The sequence below is a fragment of the Helianthus annuus genome, chromosome 10 (genome assembly GCF_002127325.2).
Source record: "Helianthus annuus cultivar XRQ/B chromosome 10, HanXRQr2.0-SUNRISE, whole genome shotgun sequence".
Lineage (NCBI taxonomy): Eukaryota > Viridiplantae > Streptophyta > Magnoliopsida > Asterales > Asteraceae > Helianthus > Helianthus annuus.
In genome coordinates this window covers 1,785,312-1,799,912 of record NC_035442.2, presented here as the reverse complement: position 1 = coordinate 1,799,912, position 14,601 = coordinate 1,785,312, and the positions used below count along the sequence as shown (strand labels likewise).

Here is a 14,601-nt window from a genome sequence, read left to right as displayed (position 1 = left end):
GATTAATTAAAAAAGGTTATATCTATGAATTTTTTGACTTAAAAATGGTGTATAATTTCTTTATTACATCCTTCTACTTTCTACTATAAAATAGCAGGAGTAGGATCAAATACAAACCATATTTCGCATACAAACTGTAAGAACCATTTAAAAAGTGTCACGTGTCATCTAATCAATTATAGAGAAATGATAAAATAATATTCTAAATAATATCAATTATATTGAATTCTCTATAAATATACTAACAAGCAATTAATTCTTTATTTGGATCTTTCTTTTGTTTTCAATGTGCTGATTAAGAAAAGTGCTGATGTCATTCAAATATGTACTAAAATCAATGATCTTGATTAATTTTCATGTGCTAATCTAATTCAAAACTGCTACTTTTATGTATGTATTGTTTTGGTATGTGCTAATTTAACTTTTTTAAGTGCTATAATCTGTTCTTACGGTTTGTAGGATAAATATGGTTTGTACCGGAACCAACCCAAGTTGGTTGTTGTGGATTAACGCTCAACACTAGTTCAGTTGTTAACACCACACTACACCGCTCTATGGGCGTTAAGTTTGGGAACATGATGCCCTTAGCGGGCGCGAGAGTGTTAGGTGTTGGAGTCCACCCCAGTCAACCAATTGCACATTTTCTTTTTATTTTTATTTTCATTTAGTTTTTAGTTAAATCCAAACGTCATAGTTAAATGGTGAGTTAGTTAAATCAAACTGTCTACGTGGTAATGACATCGCAAGACACAATTAGCAGGTGACTTAATTTTATCAATCTAATCTAGTGTTCATTATTGATTTAAAAAATACAAGAAATATATTTGTTTTATTGTATTGATATTAACCAGATATGAAATAATGATGCGAACATAAATTCATTACGATATTGAAGGTTAAGAAATAATTTAGTTGTTTAAAATAATGATGCAAACATAAATTCATTATGATATTGAAGGTAAAGAAATAATTTAGTTGTTTAAAATAATGAGCTAGAATGGTTTAGACGTGAATGAAGAGCCTCTAGAATTACGACACTTGTTCCCTAGTATTTCTATTTATTAAGTAGTATAAAAATAGATATTGGAGTGTTTTTTCTAAGAAGTCTAACAACATTAGATTGTAATTTTGAATGGATGAGATTGGTTAGTAATATTTTAGTGTGTTTAAAATTCAGAAACCCACATGAACTTCTCTAATCTTTTTTAGATGTTAGTAACTTTTTTATACGTAATTGACTTTTTTTATTTGCACCATGATAACGGACATTTTTTATCATTAATATGAGTACCTTATATTGATATATAAAAAATTACATTTCAAATAGGTGTTGTATATTCTGTTTATCCAACGTTATTTTGATTATAGAAGGTATACTGTGTTTTATTTTGTAAGTAACAAAGGGTTTATTATATAGTGTTTTATTAGTAGCATTTATTTGGTGTTTTATTTTTTTCTTTATAACAAAGGGTACTTGGTGTTTATTTTGCATAAAACAAATAGTATATGATGTTTATTTTGCAGGAACATGGTGTTTTTATCATAAGTCTCATTTAGTCTTATACCATCCACCCTAATTCTTATGGCTTAGCTTTCTTAGTAATTTTACCCTTTTTGTAAGGGTACCATTACATATACACACACAGTGGCGAAGCATGAAAATTTCCACTGGGGGTCGGAAGTCACCGGACCTAAAAGTATATACCTAAAAAAATTATTTTTTTTATAAAACCGGAGGGATCGAAAACGTATATACCTAAAAATTTCTATATGAAACGTACATACATAACACTACTGAGTAAAAAGTTCGGGAGATCGGGCGCCCCCTCCGGCCCCTTCATAGCTGCACCACTGTGTGTGTATATATATATATATATTATGTGTGTGTGTGCGCGTACACGTGTGTTTTTTGTGTGTGTGGCGTATGAAATTGTTTTAACACAAATAAAACACTTATATTGAAACAAATCATAATATTCCAAAAAATAAAAAAAATTAACACCTCTACGTTTTATGAACTATAATACATTAGTTATATAAACTAGCTTTTTTAGGGTCACGCGTTACAGCGAAATCAAGCAAATGATAATGTAAAACAAACGTGATTTGAAAATAAAGCATGTTGTTTAAAAGACAAACTATTAGAATGGTTGAGTTTATCATCGTATCATTTTATTTTATTTTATGATACCAAATAAATACTTTATTTCGAGTACAACTACGTTTTTAACAAAACTTATAACAGAATGTCGGGGAAAAAATCAAGCACAACTATGTACTTAAGTTTTTAGAAAAAAAAAGTTATAACGTAAATTATTAAAGCAGTATCAAATTTATCGATAAATTAATATATGTTCTAAAAAATAAAAAAAGAATTATTAAAAAAAATGGTAGAGGAAATATATGGTTTAAAAAACGGGAAAAAATAAAAATATGTTATTAAAAGTAAATATGATAATAAGCTATTATAATATATTAAATAAAAGAAAAACAAAAAAACTATATATTATTATATAGTTATTAAAATTTTAAATGTTTGAAAACAATATGAAATCGTTTAAATGGTATTTAATTGTAACAACTCCCAAAATACATTATCAGGACCCCTGATCGAAACCCCATACTTGTACGGCGCAACCCGGTACGAAAAACAAAGAAATCAATAACAGGAATCCCAGGAGACACGCGGGGGTACCCCTAAACCTTCCGCGACATGCAGGGGAGTATCAAGACACGTGTGACTCGAGCGCGACGTGTGGGAAGCCTATACGTGCGACGAGGCTACTCTAGGCCTATTTGACCTTCTAGGCGACACACGGGGGTTGCCCCGTTGCCTTCCGCGACGGGCGGGGGTGCCAAATTGAGCTATATATCCAGCAGCTTGGGACGGAAGTTACTGCTCAAAATTGATTAAAACTCTCGTTCGTCTTCCTTCTCGTCTTGCTGTTTCTTTGCCGACACCCCTAAAACCCGAAACTCTGCCTCGTTATCAGGGTAATAACTCTAACCACTGATACGGTAGTGTATCCGATCGATTGAAACCGATCCAACGGATGTTTAAGTGCTACCGGTACCCGGCTATACTTTGTCATTCGTTGTGGGTTTTGATCTCGTGATTATCATTAAAGTTAAAGTTGAATTGAGTTAATACACTAATACGTGTGCATTGTATATTTAATTAGGTATACCAGCATTAAACCAGTAGGCCAATACAGTCAACTTAAATCTGCAATGTGAGTCATTCTTCTTCTTCTTCTTCTTTTTTTTTTTTTTATCAAAATGCTTTGCAAAACCATAAATGTTTTCAGTTATACTTACAGTGATTTAGTCTTTGTAATCTAAAATTACTGCCAGTATGTGGGGTTTTGTATACAATGTTTATAAAAATATTTTATTAGCATGAAATACTGGCGAGTACATTCCAGTTTATAAAAATGAGCTCTTATAACTTTACAGTATTAAGAGCGATTACAATGTTTATATCGACCCAATAACTCGTTCAGTACTTATCACTCGACGGATCTGTGACTTTGGTCATATCACACATTGGCTACCCATGTCCAATTGTGAAGATTATCAAGTACTGTATACAAACCCCATAATACTGGCAACAATGTAGAATACAAAGACTTAATCAATGTAAGTATAATTGATAAACATTTAGGGTTTTGTAAAACATTTTAAATACTGACTCATAAGCTGTGAGAAAAAGAGAATGACTCACAAACGGTGAGAAAAGAGAATAGACTCACATTGTAAACTTAGGTATTTCTACGGGCTTCTTGGTAATATTTCTTGATTATTTTCTTGAGTTTCTATTAAAAACATACAATGCATCAATTGATTTAAAATTCATAAATAAATAAATAAATAATAATTCTTTCGAACCGTCAAAGATTCCTCCATGGTTTTCATCCTTGCAGTCTCTTACAACTTTGTACATTTCTTTCCTTCTACCTTATCTTACATGTTCCTTAGCCTTACAGTTCTTTTCATGGCAAAACAAGATCATATAAAACTTTAAAATATTACGTATATGAAATATAAAATAATTATGTACTATATAGTTGGTCAAACCTCTACAAGAAATTGGCAATCTATCAAAGTAATGAATAAACGACAATATGATTACACTGACTGTTGAATAAATTTGCAATATCAGGATGATGCATGATACCGGGCTTCAAGGAAAGGTGCCTGTTGACTTGTTTCACAATCCACAAACAGAGACTGTGTGAGGACATCATCTTAATCTTACGTTGTGCCTTACAAGTATATGACAATTTCATTTTCTATTTTCCTGCTTTAATTCTAAATAACTTTCAACTTTTATTATTTTGCACTGCTTAAGTGCTTTGTATATAGGGTTTATTACTCTTCTTAAGAAATAGAAATATATGATATTCTTCATAAACATGCTTTTCTTTTTGTACAGTGATGGATGGGATAGAACAAGCCAACTAGTTGCTCTTAGAAGTTTGTTACTTGATTCATATTACCGCACCAGCAAGGGATTTTAGGTATGTTTTCATTCGAGACGTAGACTATGTATACATGTCTTGTTAGCTAAGTAAAAACAAGTATTATTAATCCCTATTTTTATGTAGGAACTTGTGGAAAAAGATTGGCTTGCGTTTGGACATCTGTTTTCAGACCGAGACCAAGCTGGAATGACAAGCTTGATTGGGAGTGGTTTAGAATTACCTTGGCAGTCTTCAAGGAGCTCGTTAAGGAAAGGAAGGAGAGAAAGAAAGGTTCGGCGTAATTATAGAAGAGTTGATGGCTGAAATGGAAAAGGAGAGAAAGATGCTATGACGAACATTGAAGCTATGTTAACAATTGTGGTTCGAAAATAGCAATAAAGACGTTTAGTTTGAATGTATGGATTTAGATATTTTAGTTTTAGTTATTTGATGTTTTGATTTGAATGTTTATTATGATTTTGAAATATCATAAATGGCTAGATTTTGCAAATAAATGAAATGGAGTAGGTAAATATAAAAAATGGAATAGCATATAGTAGCGAAATGATGGTGAAAGGTAGCAAAACGATAACAAAAAGCGGTAGCTAAACGGTGACAAAAACAAAAAAAGCGGTAGGAAAAAGGTGGCAAAAAGCGGTAGCTAAATGGTGACAAAAAAAACGGTAGCAAAAAGGTGGTAAAAAGCGGTAGCAAAACTAAACGGTAGGGGTAATAAAAAGTGGTAGCAAAACGGTAGCAAACTAACAATAGCAAAACGGTAGCAAAAAATAAAACGATAGCAAATAGGTGGCAATAGGGCAATCGCTACGTGTATTTTTCTTACCGAGTTTTTGGTGCCAAAATGGTGGCAAAAAGGCAATTGCCACTGTTTTACGACCGAAAAAGCGGTAGCAAAAACCCAATTATTAAGTAGTGTATGCATATTTGGTATGACTGCAACATCGTCAATACCTCGTGTATGTGACCTTTTTTTTGTTTAATTTTATGATTTGGGAATTTAGTTTTTTTTCTTGGTTTGTTTAGGGTGGTTTGCTATTGTGTTTGTAAATTTTATAATTTTGGGGAAGTTGAATTTTTATTGGTTGTTTTAGAATGAGACATTTAGGTTTATAGTATAGGAACTGGGCGATTTTTTTCGGTCGATGTAATCCTTTAGTTTTCATTATTCTTTGGTTTTATGAATTTTAAAGAATTCTGAGTTTGGATGTCATTTATATGCAGAGGTAAATTGATGCATCTTTTAGGTAATATAAACTTAAGAATAGTAAAATAGATTAAGATAAGACTAATGCAGAGGCGTCGGGCTCTCTCTAACATTGTCTCCGGTCACCATCTCCAAATCTTCAGAGCCGTCGTCCATTGTCAAGTGGTTGGAACCTTACCCACCACTTTCTCAGCCCACGCTTGTTTAATCTCTGGAAAACCCTAATACCTAGTCGTATCATCTAAAACCACCGACATTCACCACCAACGCAAAGACGAACTGAGGAATTTGATTTTAGGGTTTGGGGTGTAAGAGCAGTGGATATGGCGGTGGTTGGAAGCTGTCATCATTGGGGTGGAGGGGAAGAGAGATAGGGAATTGGATGTAGAGAGATTGAAGAGAGAGAAAGGGTGTGGGTTTTTTCATCTTTTGGAGATGCAAGATGTAACGCCCCAAAACTCGAGTCCAAATATTTTATTTTGACATTTTATTAGGTTGGCATGAGTAAGTAGGATTTATTGTTCAAGTGGGTTATTTCACTAACAACCAAGTTATCTAACTTGGTTTGATAGTGTTGGCTATAGATTGAGAGTGGAAAAACAATGGGGCCAACTATGTTTAATTCACAATCATAAGGGACTAATGTGGGTTAAAAGGGAAGTTGGGATATTATAAGAAAATATCAACACCCACAAACACACATTCGTGTGTGTTCTACGTCGATCAGAAGCTCCCAAAGGAGCCAAACCCTAGCTCAAGCTTATTTGCTCAAATTGAAAGGGGAATTCAACCCAAATCTAATGCATGTACCTGAATTCTTAGTCATCTAGCCCTAAAGATCACTTGGTAAGTTGTAATTTTTGATTTGGTGATTTTGATATGAAGTGGGTTTTGATCAACCCGCGAATTTGTATGAAATTGAGCATGAGAATGTATTAATATCATGATATAAAGCATAGATTACACGTGGTTTAGGTTAATTATATGATTAGAGATGAAAACCCACTTGTGGTAGTGAAGATGATGTTATGGATAATCATGTATGCTTAATCGTTGTGTAAAGTTTATGTATGATATTGTATGTAATGAGTAATTGTTAGTTAATTTGGGTATATTATGAGAATTATATGATTCAAGTGAAATTTGATGATGTTGATATGAACTAGTAAGAATATGCAATGAATGCTTGTACATAATGTTTTGTTAGTAGTACACCCGCCAAGTGTTCGATGAAATGCCTAAGAGAGCAAAATTGTGAAATTATATGAAAGTTGTGGGTAAGTATGTATAGAAGGTGCTTAAGGTGGAGTCCATATGAGAATTCGGATTTGAATGTATGGTTTGGTAAAATTATGCATTAAGAACTTGTACCTTATGCTTCAATGGTGTGATGCTCGCCATGTAATTGATGCGCTGGATTTATGGTGATTAAGAGTGAATGTGTACAAATGTGAAATGAATAGTTTATTGATAAGTGATAATGTTGGAGTTATGTCGTGGACGTATGTAAGATGATAATTTTGATTAAGTGAATGTTGAACAATGCGGTTGTCGAATGTAGAGTTATGAAAACATAAGTATGTGTATATTATGTATGTGACTAGGTGATCATGTAGTTGTATGTGTTATACAACATTATGTATGAAATTAATATGATGTCATTAATATGGTCTATTATATCAACATAAATGCGTGTTCGAAATTGGAAGTTATATGCTAGAAGGTTGACTTTCTGAAAGTCAACAGAGAATCCATAGCATGGTTAGGCATTTTGACACAAATATAAGAATCGAGAGATCATGGAATATGTGTTAGATCAATTATGTGTTATGTGTGATAACGAATTTAGATTTCAAGGATATTGAAACTATGTGGTTGACCAATCATGTCGTATGCGTGTTAGTGAAAGTCAATGTAGATAAGAGTTGGAAAATGTGTGTTAATATGAATGAGCATGAATACTAACATTATTATGGCATGACGGCATGAAAGAATAGGAACCACACTAGCATGGACCAAGCATGGAAGGCTAACGGGTCAAGATGAGGCAAGCAAGCGGGTATGAACACGGATGCACAAGGTAAGTGATTTCCGTAATCACTTCTTAGTTTGTTTAAGTAATATAATGTTTTAATTAATTAAACATGATGTTGAGATCAAATATGTGATGAAGTCCTTCGTCGTAAATGATGGGAATAAAGTTGACCAAAACGCCCTTGATGGGTATATTGGGCAAACGATCTTAAAAGTAGTTTAGAAACAAGCTAATCGATTGGTGTAATGTTTTGGTCAAGTATGAAAGTGAGGAGTATAGGGTTTTGTATGTCGTAGACCTTTTTATGCACGAATACCCATAACGTGTAACACCCCAAAGATAAAAGAATATGTAGTAATATGGTACCTAAATGTGGGATCCTAAAGAATATGTAGTAATATGGTACCTAAATGTGGGATCCTAAAGAATATGTAGTAATATGGTACCTAAATGTGGGATCCTAAAGAATATGTAGTAATATGGTACCTAAATGTGGGATCCTAAAGAATATGTAGTAATATGGTACCTAAATGTGGGATCTTAAAGAATATGTAGTAATATGGTACCTAAATGTGGGATCCTAAAGAATATGTAGTAATATGGTACCTAAATGTGGGATTCTAAGTTAAGAATTTCCTTAATCCGGAGGTAGGATTTTAAGTTAATATGATAGAATGTGAATTTACAAGCATGTAGGAAGAAACGAGAGGTTAAACGGATAAACGGTTCAAAAGTTATGCGCGTTTTAGCGCGTACGAACGACAAAACAACATCAGTTTTGCCAGACGCCTTATTTAGCTGTTTATGGGTGTTTCTGGCTACGGGTAAAGGCAAGGCCCGTCGCCGACGCCTCTAGGGCCGTCGCCGACGGCCTCCCCAAGTCTCAAAAGCTGAAATCTTGTTATTTAAGTTGATTTATGTATCGTAGGCTTCGGTTTGTTACCCGTGGACTACGGCGGGTTTTCTAAACATGATTTGATCGATCCTTAGATGTTTATGGGCTATAAATCAAAGTCTAAGTCCCATGTAAATATTGTATGATTATGTAAAGATGTAGGAAAGGTATGTACGTATGTAGTTGTGTATGTATGTATGTGTAAAGATATATATGAGGGTATGCACGTAAGTAAAGTTGTAGGAAAGGCATGTGTGTATGTAGATGTGTATGTTTGTTTGTATGTAAGTACGTATACATGCATGAATTGATATGTTCGAATTTTAACGTTACTAATTATGCGTTTGAGGTCGGTATGTAATGCAGGAATGAGTACATCGGATTCTTATGAAATTTAAGCCCAACCCGGAATAAGAGGATGAGTAAGGATAGTTGGATGAACTAAAGTTAAATTGTCAAACGTTATTCAATCCTTAATTATATGAGTTTTAATGTTATATGATGTTTTCGTTGACTAATGGCTAAGTTGTATGTGACGCCCACAGGTGATACACGGACTTCTTCTGCTACTTAGGAGGTGAAGCGGACGTAAATCGAGTCAAGAGCAAGGATTGCACGGATAGATCGACCATATAGTTGAAATATGTAACGTCTAGAAATGTGAAATTTTAGTATGAATGTTGTGAATTCTTTTATAGAACGTTTAACATTTTAGCTTTTGGAACCTTCTCGAAAGTAATGTCGTTAATAAGGAAGGAAATTTTTAAAGCTCTTTTCCGCTGCGTCATTTTTAAGGTAAAACGTGTTAGGGCGTAACACAAGATCTGACTAAGATCTTTATGAAAAGAAAGAGAGAGAGAGAGAAGATGGGACGAGAATACAAAAAGACGAAATTGTCCTTTTAAATTAATTTTTGTTTGAATGAGGTGTCAATATACTATTGGGTTAGAGGAGTTCCTATGGTCCTCGCAACTGAGATTGGTTCTTCTTTGAACCAAATTACATGGGTTAAAATGAAAACCACCCCAGTTGCGAAAACTGTAGGAACCACTTTTCCACCATTGATCTTTTGAGATGGATGGTTGAGATTAAAAGTGATTAAACCAAATATTTAATTCTTTTTGTCTTGTTATGTTTTAGTATTTTATTGTCATAAGGGTAATTTGGTCAATTTGCTATTTTTTTTGTCTTATTTGTTATTAATATTTTTGTTTTAGAAAAAGTGTTTTTGTCTTATTTGGTTATTAGTTTTTAACAAATCAGATTTTTTTACAAAAAACAAAATTTTTATAGATTTTTTTACAAATCATATTTTTACGCCCCCGGTTTTAAATTTCTTTACGCCCCCGGTTTACGAATTTTTTTATGCCAAAAAATTTAAACTTTTTTACGCCCGGGTTTACGAATTTTTTTTACGTCAAACATTTGTTTTTACGAAAAAAATCTTTTTACGACAAACATTTTTTCACGACAAAAATTTTTTATGGCAATTTTTTTTTACAACAAACATTTTTTTACGGCAAACATTTTTTTACGACAAACATTTTTTACGGCAAAATTTTTTTTACAGCATAACTTTTTTATGACAAACATTTTTTTACGATTCGGTTTTAAAATTTTCTTACGACTCGGTTTATTTTTTTACGCCCCGGTTTTTTAACTTTTTTTACGACTCGGTTTTAAACTTTTTTTACGACTCGGGTCTAAAACTTTTTTCACGACTCAGGTTTTAACCTTTTTTACGGCTCGTTTTTAGAAGCTTAACAAACAAACTCAACCAATCACGACTAAGTTGATACTTATCATCATCATCGACTGAAATATAAAAACTGACAACAAAAATCAAAAACCGTTTGTGGAATCTTGAAAAAAACAGGGTTTGGCTCAAAGTTTCCAAATATCATGCCTACAAAGCGGGGTTGCGGGTCAAAAACCTACCCTCCACATCCTTGCCACGCCATCGTCATCATTTGTCGGAAAACAAAATATTTTGAACTAGCACCGCCAAGAACCACAAATGTTTTCAACACAACTAACTGAACACGATTGCTTTCAATATCCCAAACAGTCAACTGATAATGTAACCTCTAAATAACTCTATAACTAGAATCACGATTGCTTTCAATATCCAAAAACAGTCAACTAGTTACTAGCAACTTGAAAACGCATAACACATCCAATACACAACGCCAATACCCATTTCACCAAAAAAAATTCACCATCTTTAAACAGAAGGTACAAAACCCACCAATATTTTCATCATCTTTAAATAAATCAAGAAATTTCTCAAAATGAGATTGCCTCAGGTTGCCAGGCTCATCAAAATGAGTTGCCGGTCATCGGTGAAGGTCATCGGTGAAAAATCACCTCAGGGTCGTCAGACAACCCCACCATACTGTCAGCTGTGAAGTCAAAAAACAAAACCCAGATGATAAAATTCTCAAAAAAAAAAAAAAAAAAAAAACAGATTATGATTACCAAAAAATAAATTAAAAAAAAAACTCTTGCTTCTCTAATCATAAAAACACAATTTTTTAAGATCAGGGAACAAAAACCAGAAGACTCACTTGATGATCTTGTGATTCTTCTTGATGACAGTGGAGTCTCCATTCAAACCCTTTATGTTTTACACAAAGATTTATAGAAAGGGGCACCGGAGAATTATCACCGGAAAACTTAAAGGGTCACCGGAGAATTGATTTACAGAAAGATTAGAGTGGTGAGGTCCACCATGGACCACCGGCACCACCGGGATGAAACAAAAGACAATCGGCACCACCGGGGACCACCGGCACCACCGACTGAAATATAAAACCCACCGACATCATCCGCACCACTGCACCACGGTGAGTGAGCAAAGAGAGAGAGAGAGAGAGAGATATATATATATGACGGCGGCGAAGATCGCAAAAAAGGGCATATAACTCATCCTCTTCAATAGCGACGGAGACTACGACGGCGGCGACGAAGATCGGTGACCAACCGGAAAGCACACCAGCAACAGCTCCATCCACAAACAACCAGAAGACATCTCAACAGAGAATCTAACAACTTCCACCACCGAGAAACCTAAGGCCGATGACTTTATCCCTAATTTCTACTACCAACTAATCTCTCTCATCACCACTCAATGGCATCCAACTGTTTACCACCAACCGCCACTCTCTCCGGCGCCACCACCTCCACCACTCACCGCCGCTCTCCACCGTCCCCTGCCACCACCGTCAGTCCTTCTTCCGTCGCTCTCCACTGTCCCATGCCACCACCGCTAGTCCTTCATCTCTCAAACCTCTCAGATTGGTTTGGATGTGTGTGTTTGGTTTGAGTTTTGTTTTGGGTTTGATTCCTTATGCACACAAATTTGAAAGGTGAAAAGATGAAGGCATATGATATTAAGAGAGAGAGAGAGAGATGAATTTCATTTTTTGGGGTGTGTGGATGAAAAAGTCTGTGATAAGACGTTAAAGAAAGAGAGAGAGAGTAGATTTGACATATTGAGTAAATTACTAAAATACCCTTTAGGTTTTAAAATAATAGTCCATACGTGTCATTATCTGATTAGTGGAGAGTGGTTCCTACGGTTCTCGCAACTGGGGGTAGTTTTCATTTGAACCGATCCCTATATATATATATATATAGTTAGAGGTTCCTGTAAAAAAAAGGTTTTCTGTGAGAAAGGTAAGAAAGAATCTACACCATTAGATCTTTGATCTAATGGTTGAGATCATAATCACAAAATTGTAAATAATGTTTACTATTAAACATATTAATTTTCTAGATTAAGGGTATATAGGTAAATTTAACATTTTTAAATTAAGAAACTAACATTAATGCACATGTAACTTCCTCCCGTCTTTTTTAAACGTCAATAACTTTTTATACGTAACTTTTTAAAAAAAGTTTACACCATAATAACGAGCGTTTTTTTATCTTTAATATGAGTACCATATAGCTATACTTATATAGAGAAAAAAATATGTTTTAATCAGATGTTTAGTCTATGAATGGTGTTATATACTTACTGAATGGTGTTATATACTTGCTGAATGGTGTTATATACTTACTGAATGGTGTTATATACTTACTGAATGGTGTTATATACTTGTTGAATTGTGTTATATACTTGCTGGTGTTATATACTTGCTGAATGGTATTATATACTTGCTGAATGTTGTTTATAGAGATCTTTAAAAAAAATCCAGTTCCTATAATTAAGGTGGCGGTTATGAGAAGCTTTTAATTAATTGAATTAATGATAAAATTACTTGTTTACCCTTTTGAATTAATTTAGATTTAGGACACATGTTATCTCCACAATATTTCTCACCTTTCTCACACTTTTAACTTTTTTTACAATAACCTTACCCTATAATATATATATATATATATATATATATATATATATATATATATATATATAGGGTCAGGATTTAGGGAAAACGGCTAAAAGTGTGACAACTATTTTGGTGTTGACATGTGGCATTAGTGCTAACTTACACTAAGGGTAATATTGTCAAAAAGCTCATGCACATGCCATTCACATGTCAAAGACCATGCACATGCCACTCACATGCATATTCCACCATCTTTTTTAAACTCTCGTAACTTTTCTATACATGATTATTTTTTTAAAAATACACCATAAAATCAAGTGTTTTATTATCTTTCTAACGAGTATACTATTGCTATACTTTTGAAATTTAAAAAAAAAATAACATGAACTGTGTGTTCAATTAAAAACGCCATAAAACATCTAGTTTAGAAAACGTCATGAAAAATACCCACTTGAAAACGCCATAAAACACTCAGTTCAAAAAAACACCATAAAAACTCAGTTTAAAACGCCATCAAAATACCCAGTTCAGAAAAACGCTATGAAAATACCTAGTTGAAAATGCCATAAAACACTTAGTTCAGAAAAACGCCATGAAAAACTCAGTTGAAAACGCTGTAAACACTTGGTTCAGAAAACGCCATAAAAAACTGGTTGAAAAACGCATAAAAACTGGTTGAAAAACGCCATAAAAACACACACTTCAGAAAAAACGCCATAAAAACCCAGTTGAAAACGCCGTAAAAAAACAAAGTTTTAAACGCCTTAAAAAATCCACTTCATTTTTTTTCGGAAAAATATATCAATATATACCCGTAGGAATGATAAAAAAATGTTAAATTTTATGGTGTGATTTTTAAAAAAAAATAATCGCGTATAAAAAAGTTATTGGCGTTTAAATATGATCGGGGGAAATGACATGTGATTAACATGTGCACCCTTGTTTGAATCTTTCTATTTTACCCCTCCTGATAGTTTTCCAAGGCCCCTAGTATTTACAAAAGTGTCACCGTATCAATCTCAGCCACAAACCACTAAGATCTTGTGGCTGAGAATCGTTCTCACCATTCTCACATTTTGAGGCGTTTTCTCCTGATCCTGTTCCTATATATATAGGGGAGGGTTATCTTAAGAACACTAAACATTGCTTGAACCGTGAGAACGAATAAAAAACCAATCAAAACCGAAATTTTTTAATACATACCTCATTGTAATTAAAATACAACATCAAAAAAGAATTTACAATATCAAATAATTCATTTCTCCTCTCAAAATCACTGTTACTAGATTTTTTACGCATGTGTAAATATAAGAAATTTACACATGTGTAAATGACAAATTTATACATGTATAAATTTTCTTTATTTACGAATTCACGTAAATTTAAACGTGTAAATTTAATTTCTAACATTGTATTCGAACAATAATGACAATAATGATAAGTGTAAAAAGAAATTTTGAATTTGAATTGTTTTTGACCAAGTTCTTGTGGTTTTTTCATTTGTTCTTACTGTTCTCACGATATTTAGCGTTCTCATTAAACTCTCCTTTTATATATATATATATATATATTAAAAATAATAAACTCATTATAAAAATATTATAAAACTCGATAAAAGTTAATATGAGTGGTTTTACTCTCATTTCAGC

The 14,601-nt window shown here is 33.3% G+C and overlaps 1 long non-coding RNA gene across 2 annotated transcripts; it reads left to right on the top strand.

The window, feature by feature from the left end:
* Positions 1-7,732: 7,732 nt before the first annotated feature.
* On the top strand, positions 7,733-9,390 carry LOC110880560. 2 transcript variants are annotated; one of them, XR_004870416.1, is made up of 2 exons: positions 7,733-7,768; positions 9,164-9,390. It is a non-coding gene; the product is annotated as an uncharacterized LOC110880560 (long non-coding RNA). The 2 variants fall into 2 exon arrangements; XR_002559378.2 differs by lacking the exon at positions 7,733-7,768 and adding an exon at positions 8,934-9,040.
* Positions 9,391-14,601: the final 5,211 nt, after the last annotated feature.